General features: G+C 41.2%; 1 pseudogene; it reads right to left on the reverse strand.

Annotated features, from left to right (window-relative positions):
* Nucleotides 1–239: 239 nt before the first annotated feature.
* LOC128664500 (ubiquitin carboxyl-terminal hydrolase 12-like) lies at nucleotides 240–12,713 on the reverse strand (annotated as a pseudogene).
* Between the last annotated feature and the right edge of the window lie 2,792 nt (nucleotides 12,714–15,505).

Consider the following 15,505-nt stretch of genomic DNA (forward strand, 5'->3'; position numbering starts at 1 on the left):
TGAGGTAAAACAGCAAATATATCACTGTTTTAATACAAAAGGAAACTGAATAAATGTTTCCAAAATTCTTATGAAAAGGGTAGCCTGACTTGAAGTTGCTAAATCCAGAGAAAATTACAGCTAGACTATTAACAAAATACTCAAGCAATGTCTGTTCAAAGGAAGTGAGGTTAAGTAGCTTAGGAGAGAAAGGGTTGGAGAGAGACTTAAATGTACAGCATCCTTACAGATCCCCCTCCTTAAGGAATCCTCTCCAAGGATTCGACCCGAGGTTTGTGAGGGTACCTTTCATGGAAAGCTGTGAGTAAATCAGGGGCGTTAATCTGATTTCCGGGGATCCATGAGTCCTCTTCTAGTCCATAACCTTCCCATCTAATTAAGTATTCGATTCTTCTTCTGTTGATACGAGAATCAATAATTGCTTCCACTTCGAACTCATCATGATCCTCAAAATGAACCGGAGGTGGAGGTATCTTAACATGATGAAGTTGATCCATGTACTTAAACCTCTTTAAAGGAAGAGCTAGAATCATAGGCAGCTTTTTTACTTTCATTCTTTTATGTGCTTCCTGTTTACTGTGACATTCTTTGCAGTATTATTTGTATTCACTACAAAGTGTTTCTGTGTTGCTAAATCCCATTAAACAATGTGTGATAGATGTATTTTGTTCCACATCGACAGATAGATCTAAAAAATCCTCATCTTTGCTGCTTATCATTTCACAAGTAAGACATCTGGTTTCATTTGTTAATGTTCCCTGAAAGATCTCATGCACCCATGTGGGATCTGGTGTGCTGTTATTGTTCTCACTGTCAAGGTTACCATTTGGTATCCGGCCATTTTGTTTTTCTTGTTTTCGCTCTTCTTGCAAAATATCAGCTATTATGTTCAGAAGATAGTTTAAGAATTCATGTGCATCTTGCTGCATATAGTTGTCGAAAAGTTCATTTTCTTTCCGTACACCTGGTTAGAAAGCTTCTTTGGAGGGATCACGCTAACTTTTTTCTTCTGGGTAGCTATGCTGTTAGTTTGTCTGGGTCCATTTGTATTTTGTCAGGGGTGATGATATATCCTAAAAATTTTATTTTATGAACGTGAAATTGGCATTTTTCTAACTTAGCAAATAATCTATGATCACGTAAACGTGTTAGTATCCATATACATGTTTTATATGTTCTTGTTTGTTCTTTGAGTATATAAAAATGTCATCAAGATATATGACTACACAAATATCCATAAGATTATTATTATTATTATTATTCTTTATTTATAAAGTGCCAACAGATTCCGCAGCGCTGTTTATAGGTAACAAAGATAAAAGGACAGTACAATATGAGACACCAGACAAAATTTAACAAACAAATACAGGAGGAATTGGGAGCCCTGTTCCCGTGGGAACTCACAATCTAAATGGGTAGGAGGGTGAGAAACAGGAGGTGGGGACTGCAAAGGTGGGAATGATGTTAGTGTGAAGTTAGATGAGGGCAACTATTAGGCAAGTGGAATTCATTAGCTACTGATTTGGTTATAGGCTTCCCTAAACAAGAAGGTCTTTAGGGAGCGTTTAAAGGAGGAGAGGTTGGGGGAAAGTCTGACAGCACGAGGAAGTGCGTTCCAGAGGGTTGGTGCTGCACGAGAGAAGTCCTGTAGTCTAGCATGAGAGGAGGTGATGGTAGAAGAGGCAAGGAGTAGATCGTTGTTGGATCTTAGGGGATGGGCTGGAGTATATTTGTTGATGAGTGAGGACAGGTATGGGGGGGCTGCATTGGTAAGGGCTTTGTAGGTCAAAGTGAGAATTTTGAATTTAATTCTGCTGTGAATGGGGAGCCAGTGAAGGGACTCACAGAGGGGTGCGGCAGATACAGAGCATCGGGAGAGGTGGATTAGCCTAGCAGAGGCATTTAGGATGGATTGAAGGGGGGGAGAGGCGGGAGAGAGGAAGGCCAGTTAGTAGGTTGTTACAGTAGTCAAGCCGGGAAATTACTAGGGAATGGATTAGCTAAAGATCCCTAAAGATCCCTAAAAATATAATTTATAAAATGCTGAAATGTACCAGGGGCGGTGCAGAACCCAAATGGCATTACCTTATACTCGAACAGACCATATCTGGTCCTAAAGGCTGTTTTCCACTCATCCCCTTCCTTGATTCTGATCAAATTGTATGTGCCTTTTAAATCCTATTTGGTATAGATATTAGCGCCATTCAGACGTTCATGAAGTTCGGGGATGAGTGGTAGAGGGTAGCGTTTTTTAATTGTTACTGCGTTAAGGGCTCTGTAATCTATTATTGCTCTTATGGATTGATCCTTATTGCTGACAAAAATAATCCCTGCAGCAGCAGGTGAGGTAGAAGGTACTATAAATCCTTTATTTAGGCTTTCATCTAAATACTCTCTAAGATGTTGTAATTCTTTTTGAGATAGAGGATATATTTTACCATAAGGTATTTCTGAGCCTGGTTTAATGTCAATGGGACAGTCATATATCCTATGCGGAGGTAAAGTCTCTGCTTCTTTAATATCAAATATGTCTCTTAGATCTTGGTAGTTAGATGGGATGTCAATGTTTACATTACCTATAACCTGTTGTGGATAACAGGTAGTGCTACAGAATGGGTATAAAAATTGGATATCATTCTTAGACCAGTCAATTGTGGGATTGTGTTTGGTAAGCCAGGGGTATCCTAGTAAAACTGTGTGTATAGATTTGGGTATTATGTCAAAACTTATATGTTCAGTATGGCCTTTAGGTATTTATATGAGTAGAGATATAGTGTGGTGTGTTATTGGCCCATTGTGAATTAAAGTACCATCAATAACCTTTACAAAAATTGGGTTTTGTTTTGCAATGGAAGAAATTTTATTATTGTTAACAAACAGCCTCAATGAAACAACCAAAAGCTCATGAATCTATAATAGCATTATTCTTGACCTATAGGTGATCCCACTGTAAAGATAAGGACAAAGTCAGTTTAGATTCAATTTCATTGAGAGTAATTGTATTTATAATTTTTTCCTTACCCTTCTTGTGTCGATTCAATATAGGACAAGTGGCGACTGTGTGCTCTTTATTGGCACAATATATAGACATAAGTTAGATAATCTCATCAATTTCTCCTCTTGTATCAGAGGTAAGTGTGCCAATTTCCATGGGGTACTCTGGTTAGCAGAGTACCCCATGGTACCCCGATCAGCCAATAGAATGGAGCTCAATCTGATTGGCTGATCGGATCAGCCAATCGGATTGAACTTGATTCTGATTGGCTGATTCCATCATCCAATCAGAATTTTCCTACCTTTATTCCGATTGGCTGATAGAATCCTCTCAGCCAATCGGAATTCGAGGGACGCCATCTTGGATGACGTCCCTTAAAGGAGCCTTCATTCGTCGGTAGTCCGTCGGGCCAGCAGGATGTTCCGCGTCGGAGGTCTTCAAGAAGATGGAGCCGTTCCTCATCGGATGAAGATAGAAGATGCCGCTTGGAAGAAGATGGTTGCCGGTCCAGGTCTACTCTTCTGCCCGGATAGGATGAAGACTTTGGACCCTCTTCTGGACTTCTTCAGCCATCGGATGATGGATGTCTAGCCCCCGCTTGGGTTGGATGAAGATATCGGAGCCAGGACGGATCGGTGTGATACCCAGTGAGGTGAAGACAAGGTAGGAAGATCTTCAGGGGCTTAGTGTTAGGTTTATTTAAGGGGGGTTTGGGTTAGATTTGGGGTATGTGGGTGGTGGGTTGTAATCTTGGGTGGGTATTGTATGTGTTTTTTTACAGGCAAAAGAGCTGAATTTCTTGGGGCATGCCCCGCAAAGGGCCCGGTTCAGGGCTGGTAAGGTAAAAGAGCTTTGAACTTTTGTAATTTAGAATAGGGTAGGGCATTTTATTATTTTGGGGGTCTTTGTTATTTTATTAGGGGGCTTAGAGTAGGTGTAATTAGTTTAAAATTGTTGTAATATTTTTCTAATGTTGGTAAATATTTTATTATTTTTTGTAACGTAGTTTTTTTTTATTTTTTGTACTTTAGTTAGTTTATTTAATTTTATTTATTTGTAGGTATTGTATTTAATTAATTTATTGATAGTGTAGTGTTAGGTTTAATTGTAGGTAATTGTAGGTATTTTATTTAATTAATTTATTGATAGTGTAGTGTTAGGTTTAATTGTAACTTAGGTTAGGATTTATTTTACAGGTAATTTTGTAATTATTTTAACTATTTTAGCTATTAAATAGTTATTAACTATTTAATAGCTATTGTACCTGGTTAAAAAAATTACAAAGTTGCCTGTAAAATAAATATTAATCCTAAAATAGCTAAAATATAATTATAATTTATATTGTAGCTGTATTAGGGTTTATTTTACAGGTAAGTATTTAGCTTTACATAGGAATAATTTATTTAATAATAGTTCATTTATTTAGTTAGATTTAAATTATATTTAAGTTAGGGGGGTGTTAGGGTTAGGGTTAGACTTAGCTTTAGGGGTTAATCCATTTATTACAGTAGCGGCGAGATTCGGTCGGCAGATTAGGGGTTAATAATTGAAGTTAGGTGTCGGCGATGTTAGGGAGGGCAGATTAGAGGTTAATACTATTTATTATAGGGTTATTGAGGCGGGAGTGAGGCGGATTAGGGGTTAATAACTTTATTATAGTAGCGGTGCGGTCCGGTCGGCAGATTAGGGGTTAATAAGTGTAGGCAGGTGGAGGCGACGTTGAGGGGGGCAGATTAGGGGTTAATAAATATAATATAGGGGTCGGCGGTGTTAGGGGCAGCAGATTAGGGGTACATAAGTATAACGTAGGTGGTGGTCGGCAGATTAGGGGTTAAATATTTTTTATCGAGTGGCGGCGATGTGGGGGGACCTCGGTTTAGGGGTACATAGGTAGTTTATGGGTGTTAGTGTACTTTAGAGCACAGTAGTTAAGAGCTTTATAAACTGGCGTTAGCCCAGAAAGCTCTTAACTACTGACTTTTTTCTGCGGCTGGAGTTTTGTCGTTAGATTTCTAACGCTCACTTCAGACACGACTCTAAATACCAGCGTTAGAAAGATCCCATTGAAAAGATAGGATACGCAATTGACGTAAGGGGATCTGCGGTATGGAAAAGTCGCGGCTGGAAAGTGAGCGTTAGACCCTTTAATGACTGACTCTAAATACCGGCGGTAGCCTAAAACCAGCGTTAGGAGCCTCTAACGCTGGTTTTCACGGCTACCGCCCAACTCTAAATCTAGGCCTATGTCTTTAATAACACTCTTTAGTGCTGCATTTTCTGCCTAATCCCCTTGCTAAGTAATCAATTTTGTGATTAAGTGTTTCAAATTGAGAACTGATTTCTTTAGTATCCATTTTAATATATAATTTTTCTTTTTTATGGCTTGAGTATTAAGTTATGTAAGGTTTAAACAGTATGTCTGTTAAACCTTGTGTTTATAAATTATTGTTTTGTAGCTGAGATTTGCTTCTAAGGATAAATGTTATTAACCTTAGCAATGAACAAAATCAGCAGATTTAATTAAGTGTTGCAAGGGTTCTCATTTAACATGAAAACAAATTGTGCAGAGACAAGCAAGTAATATAAATATATGGCCAGGAATAGATACTTTGAATAATATTTTATAGTTCAGGAAAATGTATACAAATGTATCTGAATGTGAGAACAAGAGGTTTGTTTCAAGCAAAGCACAGTAATATAGTAGTAAATGTTCAAGCAAGCATACAAACAATGTCAGGTAATTCCTTATACAAAAGATATACTTGGGGTTTCAGGCTTGCAAATAGATGCACAACAGAAAGCTAAAATGAAGAGGATTGCAGTTTGTAAAATGGAGGTTTGTTATCCAAATATCCCAGCTGCTTCAGAGATGTGTGTAGATTCACACAGTTCCTTGAAAACAGAATTCCTAGCAAGCTGACAGGAGGTCAGAAGCCAGAATGAGGCTGATAGGCACAGGAAATCACTCAGGAATGAATTGAGGAAAAACAGCAAATAATTGACTGTTTTAATACAAAAGGAAACTGAATAAATGTTTCCAAAATTCTTATGAAAAGGGTAGCCTGATTTGAAGTTGTTAAATCCAGAGAAAGTTACAGCTAGACTATTAACAAAATACTCAAAAACACTAAACCATCTACAAATTAGCACCCTTTTTTTTGTAAGCAGCACACAAAGAATACGGCCTGTTAACTGATTTATCTCCCTCTTTTACTAACAACCCCCAAACCCTTCTTTAAGCTTTTCCTCTGGGTTAATTTGGCTGCCTTATATTTAAATTTTTATAAATTATTACAGCAGGTAGCTTACATACTGTCAGACTGAATCAAAAGAAAAAGGAAAAACCATCTTTCAACATATATATTCAGTTTTGTTTATTAGGCTAGAAAGACTTGGCTTGACTCTTCCAGTTAATAATTGTTATTATGATGGTGATCGCCTTTTTCTAAAGATTAAATTAAATGTTAGAAGCAGTCCTTTATTAGTCCAAAAGCTTATGAAGGTTTAGTTAAATTATACTAGGAAAGAGAAGCTTTTAGTTTGACCCTGAAAATTTCCTTGCTCGGGGGTCTTCACCAGTGGTCACCAGAATCATCTTCATAACTTAACCATTAAAATGGAACTTTAAAGCCTTATATACGGCCCACCGAAAAGCATGGACAAGAAAAGTTATATCACTCTCCTCTGTTGGCAATTGCAGCTTCTCCTTTTATATACTCCAGATTATTCCTTAAATGCACAATTTGTCAGGGTACCAGAAATCAGACTGAGACGAGAAGTGCAAAAATAATCACACCTTTATTAATAGCAAAAAATAAGAAAAAGTCCACAAGTCAAATAACAAGCTAGGAATCAAAACCAGAGCTGGAAGTCAGACGAGACAAGTCAGGAGCCGAAGCGAGTAGTCAGATGAGCCAGAATCAGGAACAAGGAGAACAGCAGAGTCAGGAACAAGCCAGGGATCAGGAACCAGGAGGGACGTCAGACAGCAGGTAATACACCGGAGCTCTCACAAACAGGTCTGAGACAACGCAAGGGCAAAGCATACTGAACAGAGGCCCTTTAAATAATAAGTGATGGCATCACAATTCTGAGAATGCATCCTGTCTCACACAGATGATGTACACCAGTCTGGCCATAAAATGAAGTGCAGCAAATGAGCAGCATCACACAGTATGCACCAGAGTCAGCAAGAGTGGTGAGTAAAATGGCTGCCAGCAGCACATGGCAAAAAAAAAGGGAAAAGACCCTGACAGTAACCTCCCATCAACAACCCCTCCCCGCGGGAAGACAAATGGCTTATTGGGTGAAACGGGCCTGGAAGGCACGGAGGAGGGTGGGAGCATGAACATCAGTGGAGGGAACCCATGAACGCTCCTCCGGACTGTAGCCCCTCCAGTGAACCAAATACTGTACGCGGCCCCTGGACATACGAGAGTCAATAATGCTGCTGACCTCATACTCCTCATGGTTGTCAACAAAGATAGGATGGGGACAAGGCAACACAGTGGTAAACCGATTACAAACCAATTGTTTCAAGAGGGAGACATGAAAAACATTGGAGATGCGCATTGCAGGAGGAAGCTCAAGAGCATAGGCCACAGGATTGACCCATCGGAGTATTCAAAAAGGACCAACATAATGGAGAGCCAGTTTATTGGAAAGCACACGAAGATTCAAGTTGTGGGAGGACAGCCAAACTCTCTCTCCAACCTGGTAGGAAGGCGCTGGCAGACGCCTACGATCAGCCTGGAACTTTTGGCGCTGCATAGAATGATAAAGGCAATCCTGAATCTGCTCCCACGTGGAACGGAGTTGCTGGAGATGCTCCTCCAAAGCCAGAATACCCTGAGACATGAATGAATCAGCCAACAAGGATGGTTGAAACCCCTAACCATGAACAGGGATAATTTGGAGGAAGCATTAATAGCACTATTACGAGCAAACTCTGCCCAAGGTAACAGTTCAGACCAATTATTGTGGTGATCTGAGACATAGCAACGGAGGAACTGTTCCAGAGCTTGATTAGACCATTCCACAGCCCCATTAGATTGAGGGTGATATGCCGAGTAAAAGGAAAGCTGAATCCCCATTTGAGCACAAAAGGAACGCCAAAATCTGGAGACAAACTGACTACCCCTGTCCGACACTATCTCCTTGGGTAACCAATGTAAATGGAAGACCTCCCGGGCAAAAATTGAAGCAAGCTCCTGAGCAGTAGGCAACTTCTTCAAGGGAATGCAATGTGACATTTTAGAAAAATGGTCGACCACCATAAGGATAACAGTATTGCCATTGGAAACATGGAGCTTGACAATGAAGTCCATGGAAAGATGTGTCCAAGGATGCTCACCATTAGCAATATGTTGAAGAAGACCCACAGGAAGACGTTGAGGAGTCTTATTCTGTGCACAAACTGAGCAGGAAGCAACATATGCAACAACATCAGAACGAAGACCTGGCCAACAGAATTGTCGAGTGACCTTTGGTTCTTGCCTGGGTGACCTGCGGCTTTAGGATAGTGGTAAGTGTGCAAAAGTTTAGTTTGAAGATTCTCAGGAACAAAACACTTACCACTAGGTTTCTCGGGAGGTGCATTGGTTTGTGCAGCCAGGATCTCCTCTCCCAAGGGAGAAATCAAATTAGTATGTATGGTAGCCAAAATATGGTCAGGAGGTATAACTGGAGTAGGTACGGACTCCTCCTTGGAAAGAGGGGAAAATTGTCGAGAGAGGGCATCAGCCCTAAAATTCTTACTACCAGGCATAGATAAGTTAAATTCTTGTGGTCAGTAAGAATGAGCATTGGCACGCTAGTACCCTCGAGAAGATGCCTCCATTCCTTGAGTGCCAAAATTATGGCCAGTAATTCCCTGTCGCCAATTTCATAATTGCACTCCGCTGGAGACAATTTCTTAAAGAAGAAACCACACGGATGCAAGGGACCTACTCCAGTCTCAGACGCATCAACCTCAAGAACAAAAGGCAGGACAGGGTTAGGATGAGCCTGAACTCAGACTATTAAAGGCCTTAATGGCAGTAGGTGACCAATGGAGTGGATCATTTTCTTTACGGGTCTTGTCTGTGATAGGTTTGACCAAGAAAGATTTTAATAAACTTTCTATAGTAATTGGCAAACCCCAAAAAACATTGAATAGACAGACAACCAACTAGATGAGGCCACTGCAGATAACTTATCAGGATCCATGGAGAACCCTGCAACGGAGATAACATAACCTAGGAAGGTTACTTGTGTCTGATGGAACTCACATTTCTCGAGTTTACAAAACAGTCCGTTCTCACGTAGTCTCTGAAGAACCCGTGTAACATCAGAACGATGAGCCTCAAGTGTGGGTGAGTGTATGAGGATGTTGTCCAAGTACACCACAAAACACTGTTGCAACATATCTTGTAGGACATCATTAATAAATTCCTGGAAAACAGCAGGAGCATTACATAGGCCAAAGGGCATTACAAGATACTCATAATGCCCACTCCTGGTGTTAAATGCTGTTTTCCATTCGTGACCCTCCTTGATCCAAACAGGATTGTACGCTCTTCTCAAATCAAGTTTAGTAAAGACCGTAGCTCCCTTGAGGCAGTCAAAGAGTTCTGTAATGAGCGGAATAGGGTAAGCATTCTTAATGGTAAGATGATTAAGACCCCTATAATCCATGCATGGTCTTAACTTGCCACCCTTTTTCTTCACAAATAAGAAGCCAGCCCCTGCAGGAGAGCAGGATTTGCGGATGATCCCCCGCGACAGAGCATCGGCAACATACTCCTCCATAGCACAATTCTCTGCAACAGACAGAGGGTAAACCCGGCCCTGAGGAGGAATGGCTCCGGGTTACAGGTCTATGGCACAATCGTAAGACCGGTGAGGAGGCAATGTACCAGCACCCCCCATTGTCAAAAATGTCTAGGAACTCTCGGTACTCCTCTGGCAATTGAGATACTGAAGAAGTGCACAAGACTTTAACTGGTTTCCGAAGACAAGTGGAAATACATTGCAGAGACCACGACAAAATTTCGGACCTGCGCCAGTCGAGACTGGGATTGTGCTTTTGGAGCCAGGGATAACCCAGAACAATCAGAAAATGCGGAGAGTTTATCACCTGGAACTGGAGGGTTTCAAAATGGAGAGCCCCAACAGCCATGGATAACGGAGCAGTTTTGTGAGTAACAAGTGCGGACTGAAGGGGCCTGCCATCAATGGGCTCAATAGCAAGTGGAAAGGACCGAGGCAAAACAGGAATGGAGTGCTTTGATACAAAAGCACTGTCAATGAAATAGCCCACAGCACCAGAGTCAACAAAGCCTGGGTGACTATGGAGGAGTCCACCCAGAAAAGAACAACCATGACCAAAGGTTTCTCCTTTAGCAGTTCCGGGGACAAGGATAAATCACTCAAGGTCTGCCCCAGACAGGACCTTAGGTGTGAGAATTTCCTGGCCATGTAGGACAAGACAAAAGGTGGCCCTGTAACCCACAATAGAGGCAGAGGCCCTCCCTCCTCCTAAAGGCCCTCTCCGCTGTGGAGAGATGCGTGAATCCCAACTGCATAGGTTCAGCAGTACCTGGTGACTCGGGACCAGGAGGCATGGAAGGAGAGGGAGGCATGGGTGGGAACGAACATGTAGGAGACAATGGAACAGGAAACCTCTGCAAGCGCTCCTTGAAAGAGGGCCTCTCACTTATGTCTGATGTCAATTAGGATAAAAAAAAGACACCAATGCCTCGAGATCTTGTGGTAAATCTCTGGCAGCAACTTTGTCTTTAATCACATCAGAGAGCCCATGAAAGAAGGCGGCAACAAGGGCTTCATTGTTCCAACCTACCTCTGCGGCAAGCGTACGGAACTCTATGGCATACTGAACAACAGATCTTGTACCCTGCTGAATGGACATGAGTTGTTTAGCAGCAGAGGAGGAACGAGCTGGAACATCAAATACCCTGTGAAAGGAGGCCACAAATTCAGGGAAATTTGAAATCACAGGCTTATTAGTCTCCCACAAGGGATTAGCCTAGGCAAGAGCTGTGTCAGAGAGTAACAAGATGAGAAATCCCACCTTAGCTCTGTCAGAGGGAAATGCATGGGGTAACATCTCAAAGTAAATGCCCACCTGGTTCAAAAACCCTCTGCACTTATTAGGATCACCTCCATAACGCTGAGGTAGAGGTGCAGAACCAGACATGTTCCTGGCAGGACTAGGTGCAGCAGTGGAAAAAGGAGCAGCCATAACTTGTGGGACACTTTGGTCCAAATATTCAGTGCAAGTCAGCAAATTGATCCAAGCTGTGATCCTGTTCATCCATCCTGGAAATTATGGCAGGTAAAAGTGGATTATTAGCACCATCAGGATTCATGTCCCTTGCGTAATGTCAGGGTGCAAGGAATTAGACTGAGACGAGAAGTGCAAAAATAATCACACCTTTATTAATAGCAAAAAATAAAAAATCGACAAGTCAAATAACAAGCCAGGAATCAAAACCAGAGCTGGAAGTCAGACGAGCCGAGTCAGGACCCAAAGCGAATAGTCAGACGAGTCGGAATCAGGAACAAGGAGAACAGCAGAGTCAGGAACAAGCCAGGGATCAGGAACCAGGAGGGACATCAGACAGCCAGGTAATACACAGGAGCTCTCACAAACAGGTCTGAGACAATGCAAGGGCAAAGTATACTGAACAGAGGCCCTTTAAATAATAAGTGATGACATCACAATTCTGACACTGCATCCTGTCTCACACGGATGATGTACACCAGTCTGGCCATAAAAGGAAGTGCAGGAAATGAGCAGCATCACACAGTATGCACCAGAGGCAGCAAGAGAGGTGAGTAAAATGGCTGCCAGCAGCACATGGCAAACAAAACAGGGAAAAGACCCTGACACAGTTATACCTTTATGAGGTGCTTTAAATGTAGTGCTGCACACTTAAGGAGATCTATACCACATTTTAAGTACCACCTTCTCCTCTATCAGCTTTACAGCATCTCCTTATATACCAAGTTTTGTTCTGTTCTCTCAAACAAAAAATGTTCCATAACAAGCACACGCAGCATGGCCAGACTGAGGCACTATAAACTTTGTCAACTGATACTTGCGGTTTTTACTGCTTCAGCTCATGGTTTTTTAAGATGTACTCCTGACCACTTCACTGCTGCCTTTTATAACCCTGCTCCATCCACTACACCTCACGAATGGTTCAGGGTCCCATCACCGGAATGAAGGTACAGTGGAATTACGAAGATTTCATTCAGTCCCTGTAAGAAGCACAATGTATCGTATCTTTCGCCGGGAAGCTGCCACAGTGAACATTTTTAGTTGTAGCCTCAGTCACCTTCCAGTTCTTCCGGCAGTTTGAGGATCCTACCGCCCTTTGGACTTTGGGTGCACTTGTGGCCAGTGCCAACCGGCCCTTGTTGCCATCTGTGACTTCCGTGCTGATGCTGCCAACAATGTTAGTTCCCCAGGCAGGGCTCACTGTATAGTATCTTTCACCGGTGAGCTGCCGCAGTGGACATTTTTAGTTGTAGCATCAGTCACCTTCCAGTTCTTCCTGCAGTCTGATGATCCTACTGCCCTTTGGACTTTGCGTGCACTTGTGGCCAGTACCAACCGGCCCTTGTTGGTGTCTGTGACTTCCGTGCTGATGCTGCCAATAATGTTAGTTCCCCAGGCAGGGCTCTCTCTTTCCCGGCAATAGAAATTCAGCATGCAGGGGTGTGCGGTTACCAGCTCCTCTCACTGGAGCTGCAGAGCATGCATTCTTCCTTCACGCTCCTCCCACCGGAAGTCCAGAACTCATTCATCTCAAATACATACCACATGGCACAAAGAGAGCTCAGGACAGATTGAAAAAAAATTTATCAAATTTTAAAGCTATCAGCTGCTAGGCTATGTAACAGGACATGGCTATAATTGGTTAATTCACTCCCATTATCTTTGTTAAATGTAAGAACCAGCTCTAGGGAAGGACTCAAAATGTTACCATTTGAACTGTTGTATGGTAGACCTCCTCCTGCATACACCCCTACATCTCATTATGTACCAGACTTTTATGTACCAGACATGAAGGATATATGTTATCAACCCCTTATTTTCTAGAATTACAGAAGCAGATTTGCTCAATTCCGAGATATTCATAGAGTTTCAGCCATTGCCATTGGACACTGCTGCCCAATTCATTCAACCCAGATATAAAAAGTAGTTGTGAAATATTCTATCTAGAAATACACTGAATGTATTCTGTTAGCTTTCTGTGGAAGTATTTTATAGAATGATGATTGCCAATGTTTTATTAGTTTTAATTAATTCATTTTTTTTATTCCTTCTTAGGTGCAGAGTTTTTCCACCTCCTTATGTATCTAGCTGTCAGCTGACAGATTTCTGCATAACCCTGACCTATGTACTACTGAAATTGACTTTTTACCTATGCAAATGGCCAGGGTTCAAACAGGGGGTGGAGCCAGCAGCGCATGATATATATATATATATATATATATATATATACAGACATTTTATCACCCTCGTGGTCACATGTTATGGCTAACATCCGCTAGATTTTGCAGAGATCAGCAGACTCTTTAACCCATCATCACAATAAGCTTGCTGCCGCTTTGGATGGAGCTGTGGGATCTTGACAGTGATGTCTCCGGATCCGGATGAGGTGTACATTAATTGCGGGGATGCTTTGGGGCCCCGGCATTCCCCGCATATCTATGGTTTTGTATCAACTAAGTCCGAAACTTACCGAGAGGTTGAGGAGATCAATCCTAAGCTTTCATGTTCAAGCGTCGTCCTGCAGAGCCAAACAGGAGAGGATCTTACCCGTATAGATGTTCCGGAAGACAAGGAAAGCCAAGGGTCTCAAGTGACCTTAAAGTGCTTTGATGCTACTAGTACTAACTGTCATCTGGACATCTATAGGCCTAGATTTAGAGTTCGGCGTTATCCGTAAAAACCAGCGTTAGAGGCTCCTAACGCGGGTTTCTTACGCACTCCGGTATTTAGAGTTTATTTACCGCCACTCAAAATACACCTAACGCTCACCTTTCTACCGCCACCTCAGACCCAGTAGTAAACATATACCGCAAAAAAAAACATCCACGAATCACAAAACAAATATTACACAAAGTACACTTACACTCATACAAACACAACACTATCTTTATTTTTCTTATTTTTTTTTTTTTTCATTAAAATACAAAGGATTAAAGTTGCGAGATCTCGGGTGTTTGAAAAAAATCCACACAAATCCATTTTCCCATTGACTTACATAGACACACGGGAAAAGACCCTCATATACCTACATCTAACTAATAACATTATCACAAACATACACTCATCGATGCATACAAACAATATACACCACATGACATACACAAAATATTTATTTATTACAAAAAGAACACGATTTAGTGACTTTTTCACACAAGATCATGACGTCACTCACTTTACGAGGAAAACCAGTCTTAGAAAAAAAAATGAGAAATATTTGGAGCCTCCATTGACTTCTATTGGGAAGACGTGCTCGTGCACGCGAAACCCTCATTTCCCTAACGCACGCAAATAGCGTAGACTGAAAAACTCCAAATACCAGCGCTAGAAAATACATGATTTCATGCGTTAGACCTAGCGATGATAAATAGATCAAGAAATGACTATTTCCCTATGGTGGACTTATGGTTTTTAATATTAAATATTCACCACACCATAAATATTTTTAACACTTTTAGATTACATCAACTACAAATCCCCATCACTAGTAACACATTATTATTTCAATAAAATTACATTTACAATTAAAATAAAATTCAATACACATTTCTGGATTCACAAACACTACACAATGGGAAACATCTCTCATTTACCTTTATTATTGCATTTCAGTTATTCAACTCATATGCTTGCAGCAACTGCATATCTACATAGGCTTAACACATAATCACTCATGGATGCACATACATTACGTTTAACATTCACTCATACATGTGCATTCAAATGATGGGGGACAAACACATTACATTCTCTACAGGAATCACAAAACACAACATATGGATTTGACTGTACTTGTAACATCATGATTCCATCACCAGAAACCATTAGGAATTACGTACAAGAAGAACATCATTACACCAGATTACAGATGTCACTTTATGGGAAGGAACAACAATGCCAGACCGCTATATACAAGTCAGCATATGTGGGACACAATCACAATATATACGTACTACATGTACATAACACGTATCCCCCATCACGCAACCACAAAGCACACATTTATATTTTATTCAGCACACAATAACAATGTAGCACAATACAACAACACAATGAGGATTTCACAACTACATAGGCAGGTTAATAATATCATGACGTCATTACAAGATTCAACCATACACATCACAGATTCACCACTGTACCGCCCCTTTAGGAACTTTAACACTCAATACTACAATACAACATATACGTAAACCACACTTTTGAACAGCATTATTATGGAGATTTCA

The sequence above is a fragment of the Bombina bombina genome, chromosome 6, assembly GCF_027579735.1.
Source record: "Bombina bombina isolate aBomBom1 chromosome 6, aBomBom1.pri, whole genome shotgun sequence".
NCBI classification, from domain to species: Eukaryota; Metazoa; Chordata; class Amphibia; order Anura; family Bombinatoridae; genus Bombina; species Bombina bombina.